Source organism: Geospiza fortis, unplaced genomic scaffold (assembly GCF_000277835.1).
Source record: "Geospiza fortis unplaced genomic scaffold, GeoFor_1.0 scaffold538, whole genome shotgun sequence".
Taxonomy (NCBI): domain Eukaryota; kingdom Metazoa; phylum Chordata; class Aves; order Passeriformes; family Thraupidae; genus Geospiza; species Geospiza fortis.
This window is the reverse complement of record NW_005054368.1, coordinates 703,952-715,683: the sequence shown is the minus strand read 5'-3', so window position 1 is coordinate 715,683 and position 11,732 is coordinate 703,952.

Sequence of the window (11,732 nt, the reverse complement as noted above, 5' to 3'; positions counted from 1 at the left end):
GGGCAGGAGGAGCCACGGAGGGATGCCGGAGACCGGGACGGACGCACCGCTCTGGGGACGGGCACACCGCCCTGCGGGACGGGCACACCGCCCTGCGGGACGGGCACATCGCCGTGGGAACGGGCACATCGCATTCAGGACGGACACACACCGCGCTCCGGAACGCAGCGCGGCCATCCCCGCGGGGCTCCGCGGGTGCGCACCCCTGACGGACCGTGGCCGCCCCCCTGCAGACCGCACCTCGGCTGGCGCTGTGCTCCCCCTGCGTGACACATCGCCCGCAGGTTTGCTGGCTCTGGGATGCACAGCTGGATCTTGCCTTCAAACATAAACCCGGGTATTTCCACAAATTAACTTGTTCTGTTACATTCCAAGTCTTCACTCTGGCAGTAACTTCAGATCCGAGCGTGGCACCTCCGTCCCCAGCCTGGTCACAGCAGCCCCAGCCAACTCTTTACTCAGTGACTCAGAAAAGGAGGATGCACACAAATAAACATCCACTTCCACTTTCCTTCTTGGGAATGTTAATTTGTTTTCCTTCTGGGTAGACAGAAGCCCAAAATAGTGTTCTTTCATACCAGAGTAACGTTGAAATTCTGATGGTATAAATAAAGACGCAGCTTGAGGTGAGGGCTCTGGAACAGTGGATTTAAAATTGGCAGAAAAACTGGAGAATCAAACGGAATTTCTGTCCCCCCACTCAGTCAGGGCCTTGATGTGACTCAGAGACTCTTGCTGTTATCACAGCACACAGGAATTATTACCAGCAACAGCAATATCAAATTTATCCTGAGTTAACTTTCCCTGTAAATAATGAGCAATAAAAATCCTGTAATTTGGATTTACAGGACAAGCAGTTCCATTGCATTCCAGCATCAAATCCAGAAATTTGGGTGACAGCAAATTTTTGAAGAGTGGATGTTTTATAAAAAGACAAAAATCAATTGCAAGTATTTAATTTAAGGAAAAAAAGCCCAATTAATTGGTTGGAGAATAAGGCTTTGTCACAGAGAGTGCAAAGGCAGAGAACACAAAACACCAACACCAAAGGTGCAGAGATGAACACCAAACCCCCAAGGGTTCAGTGGAGCAGAGCCCTTCCCCAGAAGGTTTATTAATTCCCATTAAACCCGAGGGCTGGGTCTCCCTGCTGGGGTAGAACCACCCCGCTGGGCCCTCCTGGTCACGTCTCCTTTTCCAGCTGTTCCTGATTTGAGCCCGCAGTGTCCCACAGCAGTCAGGCAGGGATAATCTCCACTGAAGGCAATCCAGCCACAATCTTCACAGGGATCTCTACGTTCTGCTGAAATCTAAACAATAATAATTCATGTAGGGGCAGGAAAGGGCTTCAGCTGACTGATATGGTTATGAAAAACATGTCCCAAAATGCCAGAAAGAAATCAGGGTGATATGATTAGATAAGAGAGAAGCATCCTGGGAACTCCTGACTGAGGTAGCAAAGGACAGGCTATTTCTTCCCTTCAAAATATACCAAACAAAACAAACAGTGCTTCTTCCTGCTTCTGGCAGTGCGCTTCCCATAGTAAATCTAAAAGCAAACAAGATTTGCTGTAGTATTCCCAGATTTCAGACACAGGGGTTGAATGGCTATGTTGGAAATTCTCATAGTGTTCCCCCAAACTCCGTGAAAAATCCCAGCCAGTACTTAGCCTGGAGACCCATTCTGCTGTCCCCAAAGCCCCACAACAGCCCTACTATTGATTTTTGTGCCAGAGCCCACCTGACTGTGCCCTCCCCAGGCAGAGACAGGACAGTCTGTGACAGCCAGCTGGGAATTGTTGGAGAATGAACCTTTCCAAGTTCCCCAGCTCCTGAGAACTCTGAGGGGTGGCACCATTTCTTCAGCAGCTCTTGACAACCTCCTGCTTGTGGATTTTTAAGGACACTTTAGCAAGAGCTTTTTTATGCACTTCCTTAAGCTTCCATGTGAACTGAAATAGGGAATTGCAGCCTAAGGCATCCACAGAGTGTTGTCAGGCTTTGCTGTGAATGCCAATGGCTTTTCCTCACTAAAACTCTCCCATTGTGGCTGTCAAAGTGGCACTAGTGGTAGGAGTCTCTTGGCAAGGGGAAGTCCCTGCCATGTCTCTATTCCCTCTCAGCAGAGGTTTAGAGCCTGAGCAGCCAAGCCATAAAGTGTGAGTTGGAAATTTATCTACGTGGCAAGAGTTCCCCTTGTGAAATTTCCAGCCATGGATGTTTTCAATCCAGCCAAAAACACCCCTTGAATCACTTCCTTGGAGGTATTCTGGCACTTCTGCTTTTTGCCTGAGCTCGAGGATGAGGAGGCAGAGGAGAAGGTCGAGGCACACATGGGAAATGACCTGGCCAGGCCTGCAGGAAAGCCTCAGGGAGCTCTCAGCTCACCCTTTGTCCTTGCTGGGGAGTGAAGGTGCTGATCCTGTGTCACAGATACCATCGGTTTACAGCCCCACCTCCAATAAAGTCCCCTTCAAAGGCAGAAGCCATGCAGCATTTCCTTCCTTTCTGGTGCATTTACCCTCTCAGATTCAGGTAATTTCTTGAGCATCACCTACACTGTACCCAGGAGATCTGGGCCTCTCTGGCATTACACCTGAGCTGCCTCTTGGAGGTGACACTTGGCTTCTTGCCAGAGAATATGGAATTTTTTTCCTTCTCCCATCTTCTGCTTTCCTCTATTTTGTGTTTCAACTCAAATTATGTATTCATTAACCTTTTTTCCTTCTGACTTCCTGAAGGCTGTTTCACCCTTTGATTTTTTTTCTCTCTACTCCTCCCATCCCAGTTTCTCATTTTCACCAGCATTTGTCAAACACTCCAGCAGTGGCTCAAACATGCAGAGCGATACTTTCCAATTTCTATTTATCTGCTTTGGTCCAGAAAGCTCCCATCCCTTCTGGAAGCATTCCTCTGCGAGGCACAGGTTTGATCCCATTCCTGATGGAGGGGGTGTCACTGGGGGGGAACTGTGCCAAATCTGCCACCCAAAAGTATTTTTCTCTCCTGTTCTTGAGAGAAGCCAAACAAACCAACCTAACTAAAGGAGGAAGGAAGGGAGGAAGGAAAGGATCTGCCAGGTTTTAGTAAGAGGTGATTTAACCTTCCTAGCTCCAAAGGCCTCGAAGCCCGCGGGTTAAGGCAGAGGGGCAGGTCCCGAGAGGAGCCGGGGCAGGTCCCGAGCAGAGCCGGGGCAGGTCCCGAGCAGAGCCGGGGCAGGTCCCGAGCAGAGCCGGGGCAGGTCCCGAGCAGAGCCGGGGCAGGTCCCGAGCAGAGCCGGGGCAGGTCCCGAGCAGAGCCGGGGCAGGTCCCGAGCAGAGCCGGGGCAGGTTCCGAGCAGAGCTGGGGCAGCCCCGCAGAGCCGCAGCCCCGCTCCGCCCGGCCAGCCCGGAGGGAGCTCCCCCCCGTTCGTCCATCAGAGGGCATTAGAGGCCGCTGAACGGCCTCGGCTCCGGGCCGCCCGCCGAGAAGAGCCCGGCTGGGAGCTCCTGCTCCTCCCGGGAGCTGTCACGGACTCCCCCCGCACGCGTGGATGTACAGCAAAACGTGAAGAAACCTTTTCTTAATAGCAAACCACGGATTTTCCTTTGTGTTCTCTGCTTCCCAGTTCCTCCCTGACAGCGACAGCATCTGTTAAACAAGAGCAGAGCCAGCAAATGATCTATTAGGGATTCTGTACAAAATACTCACATTGGAACTTCTATCCCAGAAAGTCCAGTCGTCAAGGGATCATTCAAACTGTAGCACGATGTTTCACACAATCAATTCTGAAAACAAGTATTTCTATTCCAGTAGGAATCTCATTTGGATGCAAAACATCAGGAATTTAATCCCTGGTACTTGATCTGATAAAAGGAACAGTCTATTATCAGGGCCTCTAAGAGCTCAGATATTCTAATTGCACTTAATGGAACGGTATCTTTTCTGAAACGGAGGCTGATGCCTGCACGGCAAAGGGACACAGCCCTGTTAGTGTCTGCCCATTTGCCTTGGAGCTATAAACAAGCTCTTTGTCGAGTCCCAGTTGAAGTTTGTTTGATCACAATCACTCCCAGTGTATGTGTTCACGTTCTAAAGACTTCAGCAGAACGAGATCATTTTGTGTATCTACTTTTCCCTTCCCTAATGAGTAATGCCATCCCCACATATGACAGTCGTTGCAGAGGTTAAGTTACTTAAATATTGTAGAGCAGTATTTTAATTGTTCTGGATGACTAATCAGTTCAGCCCAGATTAGAACAGTGCCCCAAAGCATTATTCGAGGTTATCACTTCCTCTGCCTGACATTTCGTTTCCTTTCTTGTTTATCACACCGCAGGGTCATCAAGAGGAGCTTTCAGCTTGTTTTAGTCCCCATCTCCTCTGCATCCTACAGTGGTACCACTGCAAGCAAGGCAGAATCATCCTAAAATCACATTAAACTTGTCTCCAGAAAGCCTTCCAGTGTCTGGTGGTCAGCTCCCAAAGGCTGCTCACACCCAAGCAGACCCACCCAAGGAGCCCCAGGGAATGCCCATCACCTGGGGACCCCCGGAATTAAAACCAGTCTCAATTTGTACAACACAAGACTGGGCCTGACACTTGTCCCCCTGGCACGGTGTAAAAACCTGTGCAAGTCCCATTCAGTTCAGTGGCACAATTTCTCAGTTAGTTCAGCTGATTTTAGACCACAAGCACACAGTCTGGGAGCCAGGGTTTGGGTTCAGCACCATCAGCACACCCATCAGGCGTGGCCTTTGTTGGTGGCACCACAGCACTGCTCCTGCCAGTCCAGCTCTGACCAAGGGGCTGGGGCAGAAATGGGATTTACTGGCACAGGTGGGGTCAGTGGTTAGCAAAGACCTGCAGGTTCACACATGGGACACCTGGACTTTATTTTAACTTTCTTTAAACACGGGTGCAGTGCACTGGGGAGAAGAGTCACCAGAGCAGCCTGGCCATCAGAGACTACCTTTCCTCCTGCTCTGTCTTCTGAAGTACTCAGGTTAGGGGAGGGACTGATGAGGGAAAGGAAATGTCTGATGGAAAGGTAAGGCTTTAAGAATTGGGAAAATGTCAAGACCAGAATTGAATTTTCTGCTGCTTAAACAAGCTCTGTGTAAGCCTTGTGTCAGTCTGTATGAATTTATGAATATAAAGACTCTTTGTTACTGAAGAGTTTTCCCCAACTGCTGCTCAGTTTCCTCCCCATGACTCATGCCATTAGCTGATGCTGCCCTATTTAATTGCAACTGCTGCTTAAGCCCACAAAATCTTTGCTAAAATAAAACCTTAAAAAAGCTTACTTGCAGTAGGTATCCAGAGGTTTGGATGGATGCTACATGGTAACATCCTTTGGATAAAACATGTGCTGCTTTGCTGGGCTTTAAATGATGCTGAGCAGCACAGAGGCCTTGGTCATGGTGTATTTGAGCTGCTGTTAAATGGAGCTGGAAACTGGGGATAAAGCTTACCCCAGGGCCATGCTGCTCCTGTGAACACCATGGTTACATTTGCACTGTCCTGGTGAGCTCCCAGCTGATATCCACACACAGATCCTGTCCTTGTATTTATTTTTTTAATTCTCTGGCCACATGGGCAATGCCAATGTTGAAAAATCACACTGCTGGTCATTAATAACTCTCCTTGCCCTAAACCTAACCCTGACCCTATAAGGGCTCATTAACCTGCTTTGCATTTTTGGACTCGTTGCTCATTGTGGGTGTGATTTGGCAGTGCTGCAGGTCCCAAATATCATCATGTGACTTAAAAGCAGCAGTGAAACAAAGGCACCACCTCTGCCTTACTTGCAGTCATAACAGGCATTAAGAAACAGCAAGAAAGCATTCCAGAGCTGCAAAGGGCAGGGAAAAAAGCCAAGCTCTCTCAGAGTATGCAGTATGACAGGAAAAGCCAGCTCCAACAGAAAGAAAGGCAAGAGGGCAACACTTCCAGGCTCTGTAAGGAAGGAAAAGAAAAGGTTACACCTGTGTAGCACACGAGCTTCCTCCAGCTAAATTGTGTAATGGAATTGCATTTTAAATATTTTCTTGTGTTAGACTGGCAGGAATCAAGTGGTCAATTCATCTTTTACTTCCATATATGGATCTCAAATTAAAAAAAGAAAATTTCACCATTTTTTTGACAGAGTCATGGCCAAACAGCTTTCAAATGCAGCCCAAAAAAGGGCCTGGATTGAGCCATGTGGGAGCATGGCTGCAGATTGCCTTACGTGTCACGCCTGGCAGGAATGTGCTCTCTATCCATGTCTTTAGTTCCCAGCAGCCTTTTCCCAGTGACCAGAGCATTCCAGAGCATTCCCAGTGTTCAGCCAGCCATGAGTTCCTTGCTCTGCAGCTGATCCCTGTGTCCATAGGTCCAGCTCATCCCCCATTTATGACACCTGGCAGAAAGGTAAATTGTGCCCCCCCCAAATCCTACTTTGCTTTAGTGGGGAACCTATTAATCTTACTTGTTACACATTTTGTGTGCAATCTGTGCCTTCAGGAGAGCTATAATGAGAGTATAACCAGAAACCTCGTCAGCTTCTTTTGGGAAACATTTACAAACAGACCCAGAGAACCTGGGTCCTACCTGTGTACACACTGCCCACAGACTGCTTGCACAAGGGAATTATTAGCTGCCAACTGCTGTATTTTCAGTGCTAGTGGCAACACTGAGCTTTTACTTTCCATGCTACAGAGGCTGCTGGGATAATGGAGCCCCTAATTACATCCAGCCACTCGTTAGAGCTCAAATTACAAAACCGGATTTCTGTGCCAGACCTTCAGGAAGTAAGCCGTGGAAGGAATCTCACAAAGAACCTGCAATTACGTTAATGCAGAGGGCAGGGCCTTCCCTTAAGAGCTCTCAGACTCACTGGAGTGACCCTGGCTGGCTGAGCAGAGCCAGACGTGCAGTGCAGAGAAAGGTGAAGCAGGAGATGAATCACAGGCACAGCCTCTGCACCCAGGGCTGTTCAGGAACACACATAAAGGAACAAAGCCTGTGGTGTGGGGCAGCCAGACAGTGGGGTCTGTGGTGCTGTGGCTTATTCCTTTACCCTGTGGAATGGCCTGTGCTCTCTTGAGGCACACGCACATGATCACAGCTCCATTTGCAGTATGAGTGTAACTGTCTCTCCCCAGAGTGTTCTGCCAGCCCCAGAAAGCCGTGAGCAGAGCAGCACCGCACAGGAGTGTGAGGAACAGAGGGCTGGGCTCAGCCAGACCTGCAGAGGCCATCACTGAAAGGTCCAGCACGGCCAGCTCTGCTGGCAGCTCCCTCCTGTGTGTCTATGCACGGGGTGTCCCCACCAAGGGTGACACCAGCCTTACCTGCACACACTGGGCAAGCACAGCCACCCTTCTCAGGGTACCACAGAAGGGAAGGGTCTGTGTTCTCTCCTCTTACTCCTATTTACAGCATTTTTACAACCCACAAATGGAGACTAGGAGAAATTTGAGAAATTTGCTTGTCCAACCTCCACTTTCAAAGAATGTCCATTTCTCTCAGATTCTGCACCTCCTCTGTAGCCCTCTGCATGTGTTCCCTGTAGCAACAGGGCTGGACACAAGCCACCCAAATATTTTCAAGCTCAGTTCAACACCAGCTCAGGCCCACCTTGAGCTGTTTGATCTGTGAGCAAACACTCTTTATCTATAAGCAACCTGCTCTTTCCCAACTCCCCGCAGCAGCAGCCTCAGCTGTTTCCAGGCAGAAGCTGTCACACACAGCCCTGCAATTCCCAACAAGCTGACTTCTTCTGTCCTGGTTATTTTATTGAGCTGCTCTACAGAATGTAGGGACTCTATCCCATTTGTTTTTCCTATTAAACACAACTTAGTTTTCTATAAATTGACTTTATAGATGATTTATTGACATTTACACCCTCCATGCCATTGATTTTCCTTCTGTTTGCGCAATCCTGATAGTTCAATGCCAAAACATTAAAAAAAAAAAAACAAAAAACCCAACAGCCAAAAATATTCTTTCCATTCCATTGCGAACATGTTCAGCAGTTTATTACTGCTTGCACCCCAGATTAGCAGCAACCACTGTAGAGTTCTGCCTTGGGTCAGATATTTAAAAAAAAAGGTAAATATTTCATATTAACACAAAAGCATTTGGGTTTGGAACAATTCAGAACATTCCCTGCTGTCTTGTGATCTGTACACTCAGAGCTGGCCAGGACACAGCCCTTTTTCTGACTTGTTATGTGACTGCTTTGAATTCCTCTGGTCTTACACCAGCTTCCCAACCCCAGCCTGTTCTGGCCAATGCCTGATGGGCCCAGGAGAACTGAGCACCCAGCTCCTCAGCGCTTGCAGAGCTTCCTTTGCCCCTGCCCTTGTTTAGGACAGCTCAAAACTCTCAGTGTCACTTCAGCCGTCTGGGATAAGACCTCTTGTACCCTCAGAGGGTAAATTTAGCACAGATACTTCTGCAAGCAGCTCCCTTACAAGGCACCCATGGCTGGCTTACAGAGAAGGGATGGTTTGAATCTAAAAGGAATAACCCCAAACTTCTGTCTCTGTTATTTCAGTGCAGCTACTCATCGTGGAAGCACTGAATTCCCCACATACACTGAGCCATCTGCTCTATTTATTATATCCAAAGACGTGCTCCAAAAATTGTAAAATCCCAACGAGACCAAAAAAACCAGAGAAAAAATTCCCATGGTCTGATATCCCATCTGTGCAACTTTTCCACAGCACACTCTTTTAGCAGACCTTTGAAATTAACCCTTAAGTACCAGATGTACATCAATTTAGGATCACCTAAAATTCTTCACAAGAAGCAATGGTAAAGAGATCACAGAGCAGTGGACGAAAGGGGAGAGAGAAATGACAGCTCAGAATTCCAGGAAGGGAGGCAGCCTTATCTGGTGCCTGTGGGAAAATCACACAGTTATGCTCCCGACTGCTCCATGATGACCCTGAGAAAGTGGCCTCATCCCCCTGTTCCTCCTCCCAGCTGCTGTTTGCCTTGTCTGTTTAGACTGCAAACTCTCCAGGGCCGCGGTGGTGCCAACACTGCTCGCAGTCAGCAGGCACACAACAGCACGGACGGGAAATGGAGCAACAGCTTGGTGCCAGCCCAGCAGCACCTCAGGGCACAGCTGCACAAGGGGGGCTTGGTGCCAGCCCAGCAGCACCTCATGGCACAGCTGCACAAGGGGGGCTTGGTGCCAGCCCAGCAGCACCTCATGGCACAGCTGAACAAGGGGGGCTTGGTACAAGCCGAGCAGCACCTCATGGCACAGCTGCACAAGGGGGGCTTGGTGCCAGCCCAGCAGCACCTCATGGCACTGCTGCACAAGAGGGGCAGGAGACACTCAGGGCCAAAACTGCTGAGTTTTGAAAATGTACCTACAGACCAAGAGCTGGCAAAGCCTTGTGTGCAAGGTCTCATGCACTCTAACAGCTCCTTACAGGGCTGGGCTGTTGCTTTACTTGCATGTTGAGTTTTTAACCCTTCAGCTTGGGGGCAGCTGTCACCTGGACCTCCCTAGGATCACAGAATCCCACAATATCCTGAACAGGAAGGAACCCACAAGGATCACTGAAGTCCAGCTCCTGGCAGCACTTTCCTGTCTCAATCCTCTGCTGCTCACCATTCACTTCATTGCGAGCCCTTTTCCTACTCAACCTTCTTTGCCATCTCCTTCTTTCCTCCATTCTGTGTTTTCCTTTCACCTTCTCTTCTGCCTCCATGCCCTGAGGCTGAACTTTCTCCATCCTCAAGAGGTTCTCAAACAGGAGCTTGTGAATAATTAACAATGTAGACTAAAAATAGCATAATTTTTAATGGCAAGCACTATGGCACAGATGAGCTACCTTGGATTTAAAGTGTGACTGGACCTAACTGTTACTTATTTGCCAGGAGTGCTTTATAGAACCACAGCTGTGAGGAGAAGGAACATCACTTGTGGGCCTGAAAAAGACAAGACAAAGCAAAGAAAATGGGTAGAACTGAATTCACCATGTCAGAATACAGGAATGTGAAACCGGCAGATCCTGGTGCTCCAGCAGCCTGGGGAAAGCTCCATAGCCTGGAACCCTGAAGGTATTTCCAGGACAGGCAAAAAGGAAAAAAGCCCTTTCACTTGTGAAAGCTTATTGCAGTGAACAAAGACTTGATGGAGAAAGATGGCATCAAGTTTGTGAGCTTCCCAGCTGAGCAGCCCTGTGGAGGCTTGGCAGCTGCATCCCTAAAGGAAGATAATGGAAAACCCATAAATCAGCCTGAGCCACCCGCTGCAGGCCCTGGCAGTATGTGACAGCCTGGGGTGTGACACCCTGGATCCCACAGCCACACCTCACCCAGGAAGAACTGAAAAATAATCTGAAAAATCACCCTGCATACTCCACTTGCCAGGAAAATAAACACAGCAAGTCCCCAGGAAGGAAAGTGTGGTTTCTTTATCTCCTCAAGTTTAGATTGCATTTTGGTCAGATACATTTTACTGAGCAGAGGGGATGAGTTGGCAGCTTGCAGACAGAACACAGCTTTTCACCCCTCCCTCTCTGGCTTCAGACACAAGGACAAGCCCTTCCAGCCCTGCCCAAACAGAGAAGGTGCTACCAATGTCCCCAGGACAGCCTGTGACAACAAACAATTCCTAACACGCTTGCAAACCCCTGGGGTTTTATATATCCCTTTCTGCCTTTGTGTCCATAACGCACAAAATGTGGACTGGAGAAAAAGAAGTGAGAAAGGCAGCAGTGTGGTAACACCCCTGTGAAGCTGAGTAAGCCAAAGCTGCAGTTTGCTGGCTGTAAGAGCCCCCAGGGTCAGCAGTGTGTGCTGGCTCTGAGCGAAGCTCAAACCCTCCAGAGAATCCTTACGTGAGTCAGCTCAGCTCTGGGCTGGCCTGGCTCAAACATCCACAACCCCGGAGCAATTCCAAGCAGCATTTCACAATATTCACTGGCTTCAAGTCTGCCTTGCTCCAAGGAGTTGTCCAGGGATTAGCTGCAGAGAGCTGCTCAGGGCTCTTCCCCCAGCGGGCAGTGGGGGACGGACAGAGCAGGAACTGGATTGTGCTGCTTCAAATAAGTGCTAGGATGTGCTAAGGGAATTTATACAAACCAGCGCTAGTCCATGCTAGCGCTCACATCACCAAGAACACGCCGAACTCGCCGAACATGCCTGCTCCTTTCTTTGACATTGTATCACTGCATAATTTAAAAATGCTTTGCAAGCCTTGCTCACGCTGGGATAATTCCTGGCTCTTGCTACAGCTGAATAGCAGATCCCATGGCTATTGCAATGCGCCTGCCAGTGAGGCCACTGCTTTGGAATGAAATCACGGTTATTATCTGCTGTTAATTATCCTGCTGCGTGCTTCTCTGAAGTCCATACACAGAGCAAGGAAGAGTCACTTCGTGGAGAAGAGGGGCAGAATTTAGACATGCAAAAGGAGGAAAGAGGTAATGGAAGGAGAGAGGGATGTATAGAGATGCTAATACAAAATCACAGAATGAGGTGCTCTCAGGGTCTCTTTCTCCAAGTTCCTTGTGAACAACTTCATTAACAGCAAAATTTTATCACAAACCAGATGCTGCTGGATTTAAATGCTGAACTACACTCGTATAGAAAATAACACTACAGAGTAGGAGACTCCTCCAGCCCCTAAACCAGGGAGGCGCACGGCGGGAGGACGGGGTCGGGCTGCGAACCGGGCACAGCGGCACGGCCGGGACGGGCACCGGAGCGGGGGCAGGAGCGCGAACGGCTGCGGGTGGGCA